At 43.0% G+C, this 15,193-nt stretch overlaps 1 long non-coding RNA gene across 5 annotated transcripts; it reads left to right on the top strand.

Moving 5' to 3' along the window:
• The first annotated feature begins 1,552 nt into the window (after positions 1 to 1,552).
• Positions 1,553 to 4,489, top strand: LOC120039495. 5 transcript variants are annotated; one of them, XR_005475432.1, is made up of 6 exons: positions 1,553 to 1,876; positions 1,947 to 2,060; positions 2,336 to 2,411; positions 2,482 to 2,785; positions 2,871 to 2,946; positions 2,985 to 4,489. It is a non-coding gene; the product is annotated as an uncharacterized LOC120039495 (long non-coding RNA). The 5 variants fall into 5 exon arrangements; XR_005475431.1 differs by having other exon boundaries at positions 1,557 to 1,610; positions 1,649 to 1,876; positions 2,871 to 4,477; XR_005475429.1 differs by having other exon boundaries at positions 1,947 to 1,984; positions 2,871 to 4,486.
• The last annotated feature ends 10,704 nt before the right edge of the window (positions 4,490 to 15,193 follow it).

The raw sequence follows: 15,193 nt of genomic DNA, 5'->3' as shown, positions 1-15,193 counted from the left end.
TAACTACTGTGATATGTGTTGTCCACCTAGCTATCTGAATATACTAAATACTGTAATATGTGGTGTCCCACCTAGCTATCTGATATACTAACTACTGTATATGTGGTTGTCCCCACCTAGCTATCTGAATATACTAACTACTGTGAATATGTGGTTGTCCTCACCTAGCTATCTGAATATACTACTACTGTAATATGTGGTTGTCCCCCTAGCTATATGAATATACTAACTACTGTAATATGTGGTTGTCTACCTACTATCTGAATATACTATGACTATACTAACTACTGTGATATGTGGTTGTCCCACCTAGCTATCTGAATATACTAACTACTGTAATATGTGGTTGTCTCACCTAGCTATCTGAATATACTAACTACTGTGATATGGGGGCTGTCCACCTAGCTATCTGAATATACTAACTACTGTAATATGTGGTTGTCCACCTAGCTATCTGAATATACTAACTACTGTAATATGTGGTTGTCCACCTAGCTATCTGAATATACTAACTACTGTGATATGTGGCTGTCCCACCTAGCTATCTGAATATACTAACTACTGTACTAGGTGGTTGTCCCACCTAGCTATCTGAATATACTAACTACTGTAATATGTGGTTGTCCACCTAGCTATCTGAATATACTAACTACTGTGATATGTGGTTGTCCCACCTAGCTATCTGAATATACTAACTACTGTAATATGTGGGTTGTCCCACCTAGCTATCTGAATATACTAACTACTGTGATTATGTGGTTGTCCCACCTAGCTATCTGAATATACTAACTACTGTAATATGTGGTTGTCTCACCTAGCTATCTGAATATACTATGAATATACTAACTACTGTGATATGTGGTTTGTCCCACCTAGCTATCTGAATATACTAACTACTGTAATATGTGGTTGTCCACCTAGCTATCTGAATATACTAACTACTGTGATATGTGGTTGTCCACCTAGCTATCTGAATATACTAACTACTGTAATATGTGGTTGTCTCACCTAGCTATCTGATATACTAACTACTGTAATATGTGGTTGTCCACCTAGCTATCTGAATATACTAACTACTGTAATATGTGGTTGTCCACCTAGCTATCTGAATATACTAACTACTGTGATATGTGGTTGTCCCACCTAGCTATCTGAATATACTAACTACTGTAATATGTGGTTGTCCACCTAGCTATCTGAATATACTAACTACTGTAATATGTGGTTGTCCACCTAGCTATCTGAATATACTAAGTCTCTCTGGATAAGAAAGTCTGCTAAATGAGTAACATGTTAATGTGTGTTCGTTGTGTCCTGACCCTGTGTTCTCTGCACCAGACTCGGACTCTGAAGAGGATGTCCCTCGGGGGGGCTGTCACCCCTCCTCAGGGTTGCGACCTCACACAGCCCCGCCCAGGAAGAGACCGTCCCCCTCCTCGTCCAATCAGGCGGCTCGGGAGAGGAAACAGAAGCACTTATCCCTCCTGCTGCAGGAGGCGGGGCTTAGCTCCTCCGACGACTCCTTCGATCAAGGTTACTGACCACACCCCTGGTTACTGACCACACCCTCTGTGATCTTTTCAAAAGGGCAGAACGTTGCTAACGTTGAGGTAGAGATGTTGTAGGGAATCACATCATCTCTGTTGAGGTAGAGATGTTGTAGGGAATCACATCATCTCTGTTGAGGTAGAGATGTTGTAGGGAATCACATCATCTCTGTTGAGGTAGAGATGTTGTAGGGAATCACATCATCTCTGTTGAGGTAGAGATGTTGTAGGGAATCACATCATCTCTGTTGAGGTAGAGATGTTGTAGGGAATCACATCATCTCTGTTGAGGTAGAGATGTTGTAGGGAATCACATCATCTCTGTTGAGGTAGAGATGTAGGGAATCACATCATCTCTGTTGAGGTAGAGATGTAGGGAATCACATCATCTCTGTTGAGGTAGAGATGTTGTAGGGAATCACATCATCTCTGTTGAGGTAGAGATGTTGTAGGGAATCACATCATCTCTGTTGAGGTAGAGATGTTGTAGGGAATCACATCATCTCTGTTGAGGTAGAGATGTTGTAGGGAATCACATCATCTCTGTTGAGGTAGAGATGTTGTAGGGAATTCACATCATCTCTGTTGAGGTAGAGATGTTGTAGGGAATCACATCATCTCTGTTGAGGTAGAGATGTTGTAGGGAATCACATCATCTCTGTTGAGGTAGAGATGTTGTAGGGAATCACATCATCTCTGTTGAGGTAGAGATGTTGTAGGGAATCACATTTCTAATAAACGTTGAGGTAGAGATGTTTGTTGTAGGGAATCACGTCATCTCTGTTGAGGTAGAGATGTTGTAGGGAATCACATCATCTCTGTTGAGGTAGAGATGTTGTAGGGAATCACATCATCTCTGTTGAGGTAGAGATGTAGGGAATCACATCATCTCTGTTGAGGTAGAGATGTAGGGAATCACATCATCTCTGTTGAGGTAGAGATGTTGTAGGGAATCACATCATCTCTGTTGAGGTAGAGATGTTGTAGGGAATCACATCATCTCTGTTGAGGTAGAGATGTTGTAGGGAATCACATCATCTCTGTTGAGGTAGAGATGTTGTAGGGAATCACATCATCTCTGTTGAGGTAGAGATGTTGTAGGGAATCACATCATCTCTGTTGAGGTAGAGATGTTGTAGGGAATCACATCATCTCTGTTGAGGTAGAGATGTTGTAGGGAATCACATCATCTCTGTTGAGGTAGAGATGTTGTAGGGAATCACATCATCTCTGTTGAGGTAGAGATGTTGTAGGGAATCACATTTCTAATAAACGTTGAGGTAGAGATGTTTTGTTGTAGGGAATCACGTCATCTCTGTTGAGGTAGAGATGTTGTAGGGAATCACATCATCTCTGTTGAGGTAGAGATGTTGTAGGGAATCACATCATCTCTGTTGAGGTAGAGATGTTGTAGGGAATCACATCATCTCTGTTGAGATAGAGATGTTTTACTGTAGGAAATCCTGTCATCTCAAAACTGTAAAATCTGCCTCATTCTGAGTGTTTCACCTCACTGACCTCACTTCCTGCTTACTGACCACACACAGAGAGAGAGAGGGCTCTTACAGCTGTGACATCATCCCAGGTTCTTTAGAGTCCCGTTCCTCTCCCTGCCGCTGCTGCTTCCTGGTTTAGACTTGATTTTGTTACGGTTGTCACGGTTGCGGTTGTCACGGATGCGGTTGTCACGGTTTTGCATGGCTTGCTCAGACTGCTGTGGACTTTTTTTTTTTTTTTTTACATTTGATACATGTGTTGATGTGTGTTTTTCAACAAACAAACAAACAAAAAGTTGTGTTTTTTGATACTGAAGTTTTTTTATTAAAAGTGTTGTTTTTTAAAATTGATTTGGTAAAGAAAGCCAACTCACCTGTGATCCTTGTCTCTCGCTTCGTCTGTCTCTCTCTGTCTGCCTTGTCTTGTCTGTTGGCTGCACACACTACTTGCTCAGTTGGACCAATATCCCTCCTAAACCCAGCCCCACAGCACAAGGGCACCCTACACTGTAATGCTTCAGGGCCAATGGGGGGTTTTAGTTGTGGGCTACTCTGCATCACACAGGGCACTAGGTTCCCTACACTGTAGTGTTTCAGGGCTCAATGGAGGGTTTTAGTTGTGGGCTACTCTGCATCACACAGGGCACTAGGTTCCCTACACTGTAGTGTTTCAGGGCCAATGGGGGGTTTTAGTTGTGGGCTACTCTGCATCACACAGGGCACTAGGTTCCCTACACTGTAGTGTTTCAGGGCTCAATGGAGGGTTTTAGTTGTGGGCTACTCTGCATCACACAGGGCACTAGGTTCCCTACACTGTAATGCTTCAGGGCCAATGGGGGGTTTTAGTTGTGGGCTACTCTGCATCACACAGGGCACTAGGTTCCCTACACTGTAATGCTTCAGGGCCAATGGGGGTTTTTAGTTGTGGGCTACTCTGCATCACACAGGGAGTACAGTGGATTAAACACACACACACACAGAACTCCTTTTCAATGAAGACGGCATGTGATTGTGAGGGCTATGGTAAGGGTTGAGGTTTGGGACACGGATAGTGATGGAGGAAGGCTACCTGTTGGTTTCAGAGGGATTTTTTAGATTCCTAACGCTCACACACACACACACACACACACACACACACACGACACACACAGTTCAAACTATCTGATTGGCTCGTTGGGATATTTGAAAGAATAGGGCTCCTCTTCCCGTCTACTAAACCTCCAGATAACTCCGCCCCTTCCTGTCGTTCGCTGTCACCTGCTCATCTTTCACCCCCTCACTCATGACCCCTCTCCTACCCATGATGCTTTACATGTCTCTCAGCCTATGCTGTTTGTTCTGCTACTGCTGACGCACACTGAAGCCTGCCAGGACTAGCGCCACCTTTAGCCATTCTACCTCGCTAAGGTACGGCTAGCTATAGCTAGTCTATCCTACAGCTAGATGATGCTACGGCTAGCTATAGCTAGTCTATGCTACTGCGTGTTGATGCTATAGCTAGTCTATGCTACAGCTTGTTGATGCTACGGCATAGCTATAGCTAGTCTATGCTACAGCTAGTTGATGCTACGGCTAGTCTATGCTACAGCTTGTTGATGCTACAGCTAGCTATACTAGCCAGTCTACTAAAACTTAAATTAAGCTGTCTCAAATAGTCGCCTGTTCCTTTTAACAGCCGGGCAACGGCACGCATTTCAGCAAATTAAACGCCCGTTTCAAATAAACGCAGTCTAAATTAATTGTTTTACGAGGTTTGTTTGATTTGTTAAATGAAATAATTTTATAATGATTCGAAAAAATTATAGCAATCATCCGTTCTTATCGCCAGTAAGAAACCGCTAGCCGTTGGCTGCTAACTGCTAGCCGTTGGCTGCTAACTGCTTGCCGTTGGCTGCTAACTGCTTGCCGTTGGCTGCTAACTGCTTGCCGTTGGCTGCTAACTGCTTGCCGTTGGCTGCTAACTGCTAGCCGTTGGCTGCTAACTGGTAGCCGTTGGCTGCTAACTGGTAGCCGTTGGCTGCTAACTGCTAGCCGTTGGCTGCTAACTGCTTGCCGTTGGCTGCTAACTGCTTGCTAACTTGAAGCACAAAAACAGTCAACAACTTTGGGAGGTACAGACCCTGAGAGAAGTCGGCCGATCGACCAGTGGTGAAAGTAAGAACTGCAGAAAATGCACAGTCAGAGGAGAATAATTATTCTGTCAGGGAAAAGTTTCCCCCCCCCCCCCCCCCGAAATAGAGGCATACTAAGACGAAAACGTGACGCAGTGTGTAAATGATAACACATTAGTGAAGGAAATGTATTCACATGAATACAGGAAATGAAGAAATGTATTCAAATGAATACAGGAAATGAGGAAATGAAGAAATGTATTCAAATGAATACAGGAAATGAGGAAATGTATTCAAATGAATACAGGAAATGAAGAAATGTATTCAAATGAATACAGGAAATGAAGAAACGTATTCAAATGAATACAGGAAATGAGGAAATGTATTCAAATGAATACAGGAAATGAAGAAATGTATTCAAATGAATACAGGAAATGAAGAAACGTATTCAAATGAATACAGGAAATGAAGAAATGTATTAAAATACTGGAAGTGAATGCTGGAATTAAACAATTTAACTATGCAAATAAGCAAAAGCTGTGTTCATTAAGGAAATGGACGACTGGCTAAAATAGAAGCCTGTCTGAATGGGAGTTATAGATCTGTCATTCTCATTGAATGGGAGTTATAGATCTGTTATTCTCATTGAATGGGAGTTATAGATCTGTCATTCTCATTGAATGGGAGTTATAGATCTGTTATTCTCATTGAATGGGAGTTATAGATCTGTTATTCTCATTGAATGGGAGTTATAGATCTGTTATTCTCATTGAGTTATAGATCTGTTATTCTCATTGAATGGGAGTTATAGATCTGTTATTCTCATTGAATGGGAGTTATAGATCTGTCATTCTCATTGAATGGGAGTTATAGATCTGTCATTCTCATTGAATGGGAGTTATAGATCTGTTATTCTCATTGAATGGGAGTTATAGATCTGTTATTCTCATTGAGTTATAGATCTGTTATTCTCATTGAATGTGAGTTATAGATCTGTCATTCTCATTGAATGGGGGTTATAGATCTGTCATTCTCATTGAATGGGAGTTATAGATCTGTCATTCTCATTGAGTTATAGATCTGTTATTCTCATTGAATGGGAGTTATAGATCTGTTATTCTCATTGAGTTATAGATCTGTTATTCTCATTGAATGGGAGTTATAGATCTGTCATTCTCATTGAATGGGAGTTATAGATCTGTCATTCTCATTGAATGGGAGTTATAGATCTGTTATTCTCATTGAATGGGAGTTATAGATCTGTTATTCTCATTGAGTTATAGATCTGTTATTCTCATTGAATGTGAGTTATAGATCTGTCATTCTCATTGAATGGGGGTTATAGATCTGTCATTCTCATTGAATGGGAGTTATAGATCTGTCATTCTCATTGAGTTATAGATCTGTTATTCTCATTGAATGGGAGTTATAGATCTGTTATTCTCATTGAGTTATAGATCTGTTATTCTCATTGAATGTGAGTTATAGATCTGTTATTCTCATTGAATGGGAGTTATAGATCTGTTATTCTCATTGAATGGGGGTTATAGATCTGTCATTCTCATTGAATGGGAGTTATAGATCTGTTATTCTCATTGAGTTATAGATCTGTTATTCTCATTGAATGGGAGTTATAGATCTGTCATTCTCATTGAATGGGAGTTATAGATTGGTCATTCTCATTGAATGGGAGTTATAGATCTGTTATTCTCATTGAATGGGAGTTATAGATCTGTTATTCTCATTGAATGGGAGTTATAGATCTGTTATTCTCATTGAATGGGAGTTATAGATCTGTTATTCTCATTGAATGGGAGTTATAGATCTGTTATTCTCATTGAGTTATAGATCTGTTATTCTCATTGAGTTATAGATCTGTCATTCTCATTGAGTTATAGATCTGTTATTCTCATTGAATGGGAGTTATAGATCTGTCATTCTCATTGAATGGGGGTTATAGATCTGTTATTCTCATTGAATGGGAGTTATAGATCTGTTATTCTCATTGAATGGGAGTTATAGATCTGTTATTCTCATTGAATGGGAGATATAGATCTGTTATTCTCATTGAGTTATAGATCTGTCATTCTCATTGAATGGGAGTTATAGATCTGTTATTCTCATTGAATGGGGGTTATAGATCTGTTATTCTCATTGAATGGGAGTTATAGATCTGTTATTCTCATTGAATGGGAGTTATAGATCTGTCATTCTCATTGAATGGGAGTTATAGATCTGTCATTCTCATTGAATGGGAGTTATAGATCTGTTATTCTCATTGAGTTATAGATCTGTTATTCTCATTGAATGGGAGTTATAGATCTGTCATTCTCATTGAATGGGAGTTATAGATCTGTTATTCTCATTGAGTTATAGATCTGTTATTCTCATTGAATGGGAGTTATAGATCTGTTATTCTCATTGAGTTATAGATCTGTTATTCTCATTGAATGGGAGTTATAGATCTGTTATTCTCATTGAGTTATAGATCTGTCATTCTCATTGAATGGGAGTTATAGATCTGTCATTCTCATTGAATGGGAGTTATAGATCTGTTATTCTCATTGAATGGGAGTTATAGATCTGTTATTCTCATTGAATGGGAGTTATAGATCTGTTATTCTCATTGAATGGGAGTTATAGATCTGTTATTCTCATTGAGTTATAGATCTGTCATTCTCATTGAATGGGAGTTATAGATCTGTTATTCTCATTGAATGGGAGTTATAGATCTGTTATTCTCATTGAATGGGAGTTATAGATCTGTTATTCTCATTGAATGGGAGTTATAGATCTGTCATTCTCATTGAATGGGAGTTATAGATCTGTTATTCTCATTGAATGGGAGTTATAGATCTGTTATTCTCATTGAGTTATAGATCTGTTATTCTCATTGAATGGGAGTTATAGATCTGTCATTCTCATTGAATGGGAGTTATAGATCTGTTATTCTCATTGAGTTATAGATCTGTTATTCTCATTGAATGGGAGTTATAGATCTGTTATTCTCATTGAGTTATAGATCTGTTATTCTCATTGAATGGGAGTTATAGATCTGTTATTCTCATTGAGTTATAGATCTGTCATTCTCATTGAATGGGAGTTATAGATCTGTCATTCTCATTGAATGGGAGTTATAGATCTGTTATTCTCATTGAATGGGAGTTATAGATCTGTCATTCTCATTGAATGTGAGTTATAGATTGGTTATTCTCATTGAATGGGAGTTATAGATCTGTTATTCTCATTGAATGGGAGTTATAGATCTGTTATTCTCATTGAATGGGAGTTATAGATCTGTTATTCTCATTGAATGGGAGTTATAGATCTGTTATTCTCATTGAGTTATAGATCTGTTATTCTCATTGAATGGGAGTTATAGATCTGTTATTCTCATTGAATGTGAGTTATAGATCTGTTATTCTCATTGAATGGGAGTTATAGATCTGTTATTCTCATTGAGTTATAGATCTGTTATTCTCATTGAATGGGAGTTATAGCTCTGTCATTCTCATTGAATGGGGGTTATAGATCTGTTATTCTCATTGAATGGGAGTTATAGATCTGTTATTCTCATTGAATGGGAGTTATAGATCTGTTATTCTCATTGAATGGGAGTTATAGATCTGTTATTCTCATTGAATGGGGGTTATAGATCTGTTATTCTCATTGAATGGGGGTTATAGATCTGTTATTCTCATTGAATGGGGGTTATAGATCTGTTATTCTCATTGAATGGGAGTTATAGATCTGTCATTCTCATTGAATGGGGGTTATAGATCTGTCATTCTCATTGAGTTATAGATCTGTCATTCTCATTGAATGGGGGTTATAGATCTGTCATTCTCATTGAGTTATAGATCTGTCATTCTCATTGAATGGGGGTTATAGATCTGTCATTCTCATTGAGTTATAGATCTGTCATTCTCATTGAGTTATAGATCTGTTATTCTCATTGAATGGGAGTTATAGATCTGTCATTCTCATTGAGTTATAGATCTGTCATTCTCATTGAATGGGGGTTATAGATCTGTCATTCTCATTGAATGGGCGTTATAGATCTGTCATTCTCATTGAATGGGGGTTATAGATCTGTCATTCTCATTGAATGGGCGTTATAGATCTGTCATTCTCATTGAATGGGGGATATTTTCTATTTCTATGTGTCTTTTACTTTTGGTTTTGTACACAAGCTTCAAACAGCTGACAATGTGTTTAATGAACAGCTATTTCACAGCGGTTTAGACAATGATTTTCTACACTGCTTATTTTCCTCACATAAACTGAAATTAGGCGAACTCGTCAAATTTTAGCTACCGGTAAATGGCGGACCGATTTCTGCATTTTGCATATTTTTTTAATTTAAGTTTTACGGGAATGCTACAGCTAGTTGATGCTACATGGCTACGCTATAGCTAGCCGATACTATGACTAGGCTACATGGCTATGCCATAGCTAGCCGACGCTACATGGCTAAGCTACGCTATAGCTAGCCGACACTACGACTAAGCTACATGGCTAAGCTACGCTATAGCTAGCCGATACTACGACTAGACTACATGGCTACGCTACGCTATAGCTAGCCGACGCTACGACTAAGCTACATAGCTAAGCTACGCTATAGCTAGCCGATGCTAGGCTACTCCATGCGCTACCCTGCCTGAGGCCACACGCCTGTCACCTGTTGTGTAAGTAAGATGTCCCTCCTCTGTGTCTCAGTGATGATGCTAATGCTAACACGGATGCTCAAACTACTAGTCGCCTGGCGGGATCTGGGGTTGAATATTCAGTCTCATGGACAATATTAATGTCAATATGAACATTTGCTTCGCAAATAGAACCTTTTGTGTTTCCCGAGCTGTAGACATGCATCCTTCCTTCCTTCCTTCCTTTCCTTCCTAGTAATGAATGAGCTGACCAATCTGGTTAGACTTGGATTGACACTCGCGTGCCACAAAATCTGCTTTATGCAAAGAAGATGGCAAAGATGAGCCCTCTATCCAACTCTGTTACAAATCGTGTTAGATAAAAGTGATGACTCTCTGGTAGGGAGGAGTCAGATCAGTGATGACTCTCTGGTAGGGAGGAGTCAGATCAGTGATGACCCTCTGGTAGGGAGGAGTCAGATCAGTGATGACCCTCTGGTAGGGAGGAGTCAGATCTGTGATGACCCTCTGGTAGGGAGGAGTCAGATCAGTGATGACTCTCTGATAGGGAGGAGTCAGATCAGTGATGACTCTCTGATAGGGAGGAGTCAGATCGGTGATGACTCTCTAGTAGGGAGGAGTCAGATCAGTGATGACCCTCTGGTAGGGAGGAGTCAGATCAGTGATGACCCTCTGGTAGGGAGGAGTCAGATCAGTGATGACCCTCTGGTAGGGAGGAGTCAGATCAGTGATGACTCTCTGGTAGGGAGGAGTCAGATCAGTGATGACCCTCTGGTAGGGAGGAGTCAGATCAGTGATGACTCTGGTAGGGAGGAGTCAGATCAGTGATGACTCTGGTAGGGAGGAGTCAGATCAGTGATGACCCTCTAGTAGGGAGGAGTCAGATCGGTGATGACTCTCTGGTAGGGAGGAGTCAGATCAGTGATGACCCTCTGGTAGGGAGGAGTCAGATCAGTGATGACCCTCTGGTAGGGAGGAGTCAGATCAGTGATGACCCTCTGGTAGGGAGGAGTCAGATCAGTGATGACCCTCTAGTAGGGAGGAGTCAGATCAGTGATGACTCTCTGGTAGGGAGGAGTCAGATCAGTGATGACTCTCTGGTAGGGAGGAGTCAGATCAGTGATGACTCTCTGGTAGGGAGGAGTCAGATCAGTGATGACTCTCTGATATCAAAATCATTCACAACAGAAATTAAGAACTATATGGGACGCTGGATTGAAGGGAGTTGTAGTCTTCATTTAAGCAAATATTCAAACCTAGTTCAGTTCAGAAAAGTGGTAATGAACTACAATCCCATAATCCATTGCGGCAGTTTTTTTCTCAACTTGTCGCCTGCCTTCCCGCCTTTCGGACAACAACTCCCCGTTATTAAGGCCCGGGGACATGAGCATGTCGTCATTATATACAGATCTCTGGATGGATAGACTTTTACACCTGATACGTTAGTCTGATTCTCTTGATTGTCTGTCTTATCTGTCTGTTTCTCTTCCTGTCTATCTGCCAGCCAGCCTGTCTATCTGTCTGTTTCTTTTCATGTCTATCTGCCTGTCTATCTGTCTGTCTGTCTATCTACCTGTCTGTCTGCCTGTCTGTCTGTCTGTCTGTCTGTCTGTCTGTCTGTCTGTCTGTCTATCTTCCTGTCTATCTACCTGTCTGTCTGTCTATCTTCCTGTCTATCTACCTGTCTGTCTGTCTATCTACCTGTCTGTCTATCTTCCTGTCTATCTACCTGTCTGTCTGTCTATCTACCTGTCTGTCTATCTTCCTGTCTATCTACCTGTTTCTCTTCCTGTCTATCTACCTGTCTGTCTGTCTGTCTGTTTCTCTTCCTGTCTACCTATCTTCCTGTCTATCTTCCTGTCTGTTTACCTGTCTGTCTGTCTACCTATCTTCCTGTCTATCTTCCTGTCTGTTTACCTGTCTGTCTGTCTACCTATCTTCCTGTCTATCTTCCTGTCTGTTTACCTGTCTGTCTGTCTACCTATCTTCCTGTCTATCTACCTGTCTGTCTGTCTAACCCTGACTTCTCTCTAACCAATCACAGCTCATCCTGCCTGCAGCCATGGTTCTAACTTCTAACCACTGGGCTGAGTCTCAATCCATTAAGGTTCAGATGGCCCCCTATTCCCTATGTAGTGCACTACTTTAGACCAGGGCCCATAGGGGTAGTACACTACTTTAGACCAGGGCCCATAGGGGTAGTGTACTACTTTAGACCAGGGCCCATAGGGGTAGTGCACTACTTTAGACCAGGGTCCATAGGGTAGTGCACTACTTTAGACCAGGGTCCATAGGGGTAGTGCACTACTTTAGACCAGGGTCCATAGGGGTAGTGTACTACTTTAGACCAGGGTCCATAGGGTTAGTAGTGTACTACTTTAGACCAGGGTCCATAGGGTTAGTAGTGTACTACTTTAGACCAGGGCCCATAGGGTTAGTAGTGTACTACTTTAGACCAGGGTCCATAGGGTTAGTAGTGTACTACTTTAGACCAGGGCCCATAGGGTAGTGCACTACTTTAGACCAGGGCCCATAGGGGTAGTGCACTACTTTAGACCAGGGCCCATAGGGTAGTGCACTACTTTAGACCAGGGCCCATAGGGGTAGTGCACTACTTTAGACCAGGGCTCATAGGGGTAGTGCACTACTTTAGACCGGGGCCCATAGGGGTAGTGCACTACTTTAGACCAGGGCTCATAGGGGTAGTGCACTACTTTAGACCAGGGCCCATAGGGTAGTGCACTACTTTAGACCAGGGCCCATAGGGTAGTGCACTACTTTAGACCAGGGTATAGGGAACAGGGTAGTGTATAGGGAACAGGGTAGTGTATAGGGAACAGGGTAGTGTATAGGGAACAGGGGTAGTGTATAGGGAACAGGGGTAGTGTATAGGGAACAGGGGTAGTGTATAGGGAACAGGGCTCATAGGGGTAGTGTATAGGGAACAGGGTAGTGTATAGGGAACAGGGGTAGTGTATAGGGAACAGGGTAGTGTATAGGGAACAGGGTAGTGTATAGGGAACAGGGTAGTGTATAGGGAAGAGGGGTAGTGTATAGGGAACAGGGCTTATAGGGGTAGTGTATAGGGAACAGGGTAGTGTATAGGGAACAGGGGTAGTGTATAGGGAACAGGGGTAGTGTATAGGGAACAGGGCTTATAGGGGTAGTGTATAGGGAACAGGGCTCATAGGGGTAGTGTATAGGGAACAGGGTAGTGTATAGGGAACAGGGGTAGTGTATAGGGAACAGGGTAGTGTATAGGGAACAGGGTAGTGTATAGGGAACAGGGTAGTGTATAGGGAACAGGGGTAGTGTATAGGGAACAGGGGTAGTGTATAGGGAACAGGGTACTATCTGGGACTAGTTGTGGTCTCCTAGGAGCAACGCATTGGAATGAGACAGACCTGCCAGCACCCCTCTGATTGGCTCTGCTCTGTCTGTCTGTCTGTCTGTCTGCTAGACAGCTCTGGTCTGTCTGTCTGTCTGTCTGCTAGACAGCTCTGTTCTGTCTGTCTGTCTGCTAGACAGCTCTGTTCTGTCTGTCTGTCTGCTAGACAGCCCTGTTCTGTCTGTCTGTCTGTCTGTTCTGTCTGTCTGCTAGACAGCCCTGTTCTGTCTGTCTGTCTGCTAGACAGCTCTGTTCTGTCTGTCTGCTAGACAGCTCTGTTCTGTCTGTCTGTCTGCTAGACAGCTCTGTTCTGTCTGTCTGTCTGTCTGTCTGCTAGACAGCTCTGTTCTGGCTGTCTGTCTGCTAGACAGCTCTGTTCTGTCTGTCTGTCTGCTAGACAGCTCTGTTCTGTCTGTCTGTCTGCTAGACAGCTCTGTTCTGTCTGTCTGTCTGTCTGCTAGACAGCTCTGTTCTGTCTGTCTGTTCTGTCTGTCTGCTAGACAGCTCTGTTCTGTCTGTCTGTCTGTCTGCTAGACAGCTCTGTTCTGTCTGTCTGTCTGCTACACAGCTCTGTTCTGTCTGTCTGTCTGCTAGACAGCCCTGTTCTGTCTGTCTGTCTGCTAGACAGCTCTGTTCTGTCTGTCTGTCTGCTAGACAGCTCTGTTCTGTCTGTCTGTCTGCTAGACAGCCCTGTTCTGTCTGTCTGTCTGTCTGTTCTGTCTGTCTGCTAGACAGCTCTGTTCTGTCTGTCTGTTCTGTCTGTCTGTCTGTCTGCTAGACAGCTCTGTTCTGTCTGTCTGTCTGTTCTGTCTGTCTGTCTGCTAGACAGCTCTGTTCTGTCTGTCTGTTCTGTCTGTCTGTCTGTCTGCTAGACAGCTCTGTTCTGTCTGTCTGTCTGTCTGTTCTGTCTGTCTGCTAGACAGCTCTGTTCTGTCTGTCTGTCTGCTAGACAGCTCTGTTCTGTCTGTCTGTCTGCTAGACAGCCCTGTTCTGTCTGTCTGTCTGCTAGACAGCCCTGTTCTGTCTGTCTGTCTGCTAGACAGCCCTGTTCTGTCTGTCTGCTAGACAGCCCTGTTCTGTCTGTCTGCTAGACAGCCCTGTTCTGTCTGTCTGCTAGACAGCCCTGTTCTGTCTGTCTGCTAGACAGCTCTGGTCTGTCTGTTCTGTCTGTCTGCTAGACAGTTCTGGTCTGTTCTGTCTGTCTGTCTGTCTGCTAGACTGTTCTGTCTGTCTGTCTGTTCTGTCTGTCTGTCTGCTAGACAGCTCTGTTCTGTCTGTCTGTCTGTCTGCTAGACAGCTCTGTTCTGTCTGTCTGTCTGCTAGACAGCTCTGTTCTGTCTGTCTGTCTGCTAGACAGCTCTGTTCTGTCTGTCTGTTCTGTCTCCCTGTTCTGTCTGTCTGCTAGACAGCTCTGTTCTGTCTGTCTGTCTGCTAGACAGCTCTGTTCTGTCTGTCTGTCTGCTAGACAGCTCTGTTCTGTCTGTCTGTCTGCTAGACAGCTCTGTTCTGTCTGTCTGTTCTGTCTGTCTGCTAGACAGCTCTGTTCTGTCTGTCTGTCTGTCTGCTAGACAGCTCTGTTCTGTCTGTCTGTCTGTTCTGTCTGTCTGCTAGACAGCTCTGTTCTGTCTGTCTGTTCTGTCTGTCTGCTAGACAGCTCTGTTCTGTCTGTCTGTCTGTCTGCTACCAGTATACTAACTACAGCCTATAGGGTGTGTTGGTGAATTGGGTACACCTCCCTCACCCCTCTCTCTCTCCCTCACCCCCCCTCTCCCTCACCCCCCTCTCTCCCTCACCCCCCCTCTCTCCCTCACCCCCCCCCCCTCTCCCTCACTCCCCCTCTCTCCCTCACCCCTCTCTCTCTCCCTCACCCCCCCTCTCCCTCACCCCCCTCTCTCCCTCACCCCCCCTCTCTCCCTCACTTCCCCTCTCTCCCTCACTTCCCCTCTCTCCCTCACTCCCCCTCTCTCCCTCACTCCCCCTCTCT

This window comes from Salvelinus namaycush, unplaced genomic scaffold, assembly GCF_016432855.1.
Source record: "Salvelinus namaycush isolate Seneca unplaced genomic scaffold, SaNama_1.0 Scaffold2754, whole genome shotgun sequence".
NCBI lineage: Eukaryota > Metazoa > Chordata > Actinopteri > Salmoniformes > Salmonidae > Salvelinus > Salvelinus namaycush.
Note: the sequence above shows the minus strand (reverse complement) of the source record. Positions and strands in the feature narration are given on the sequence as shown.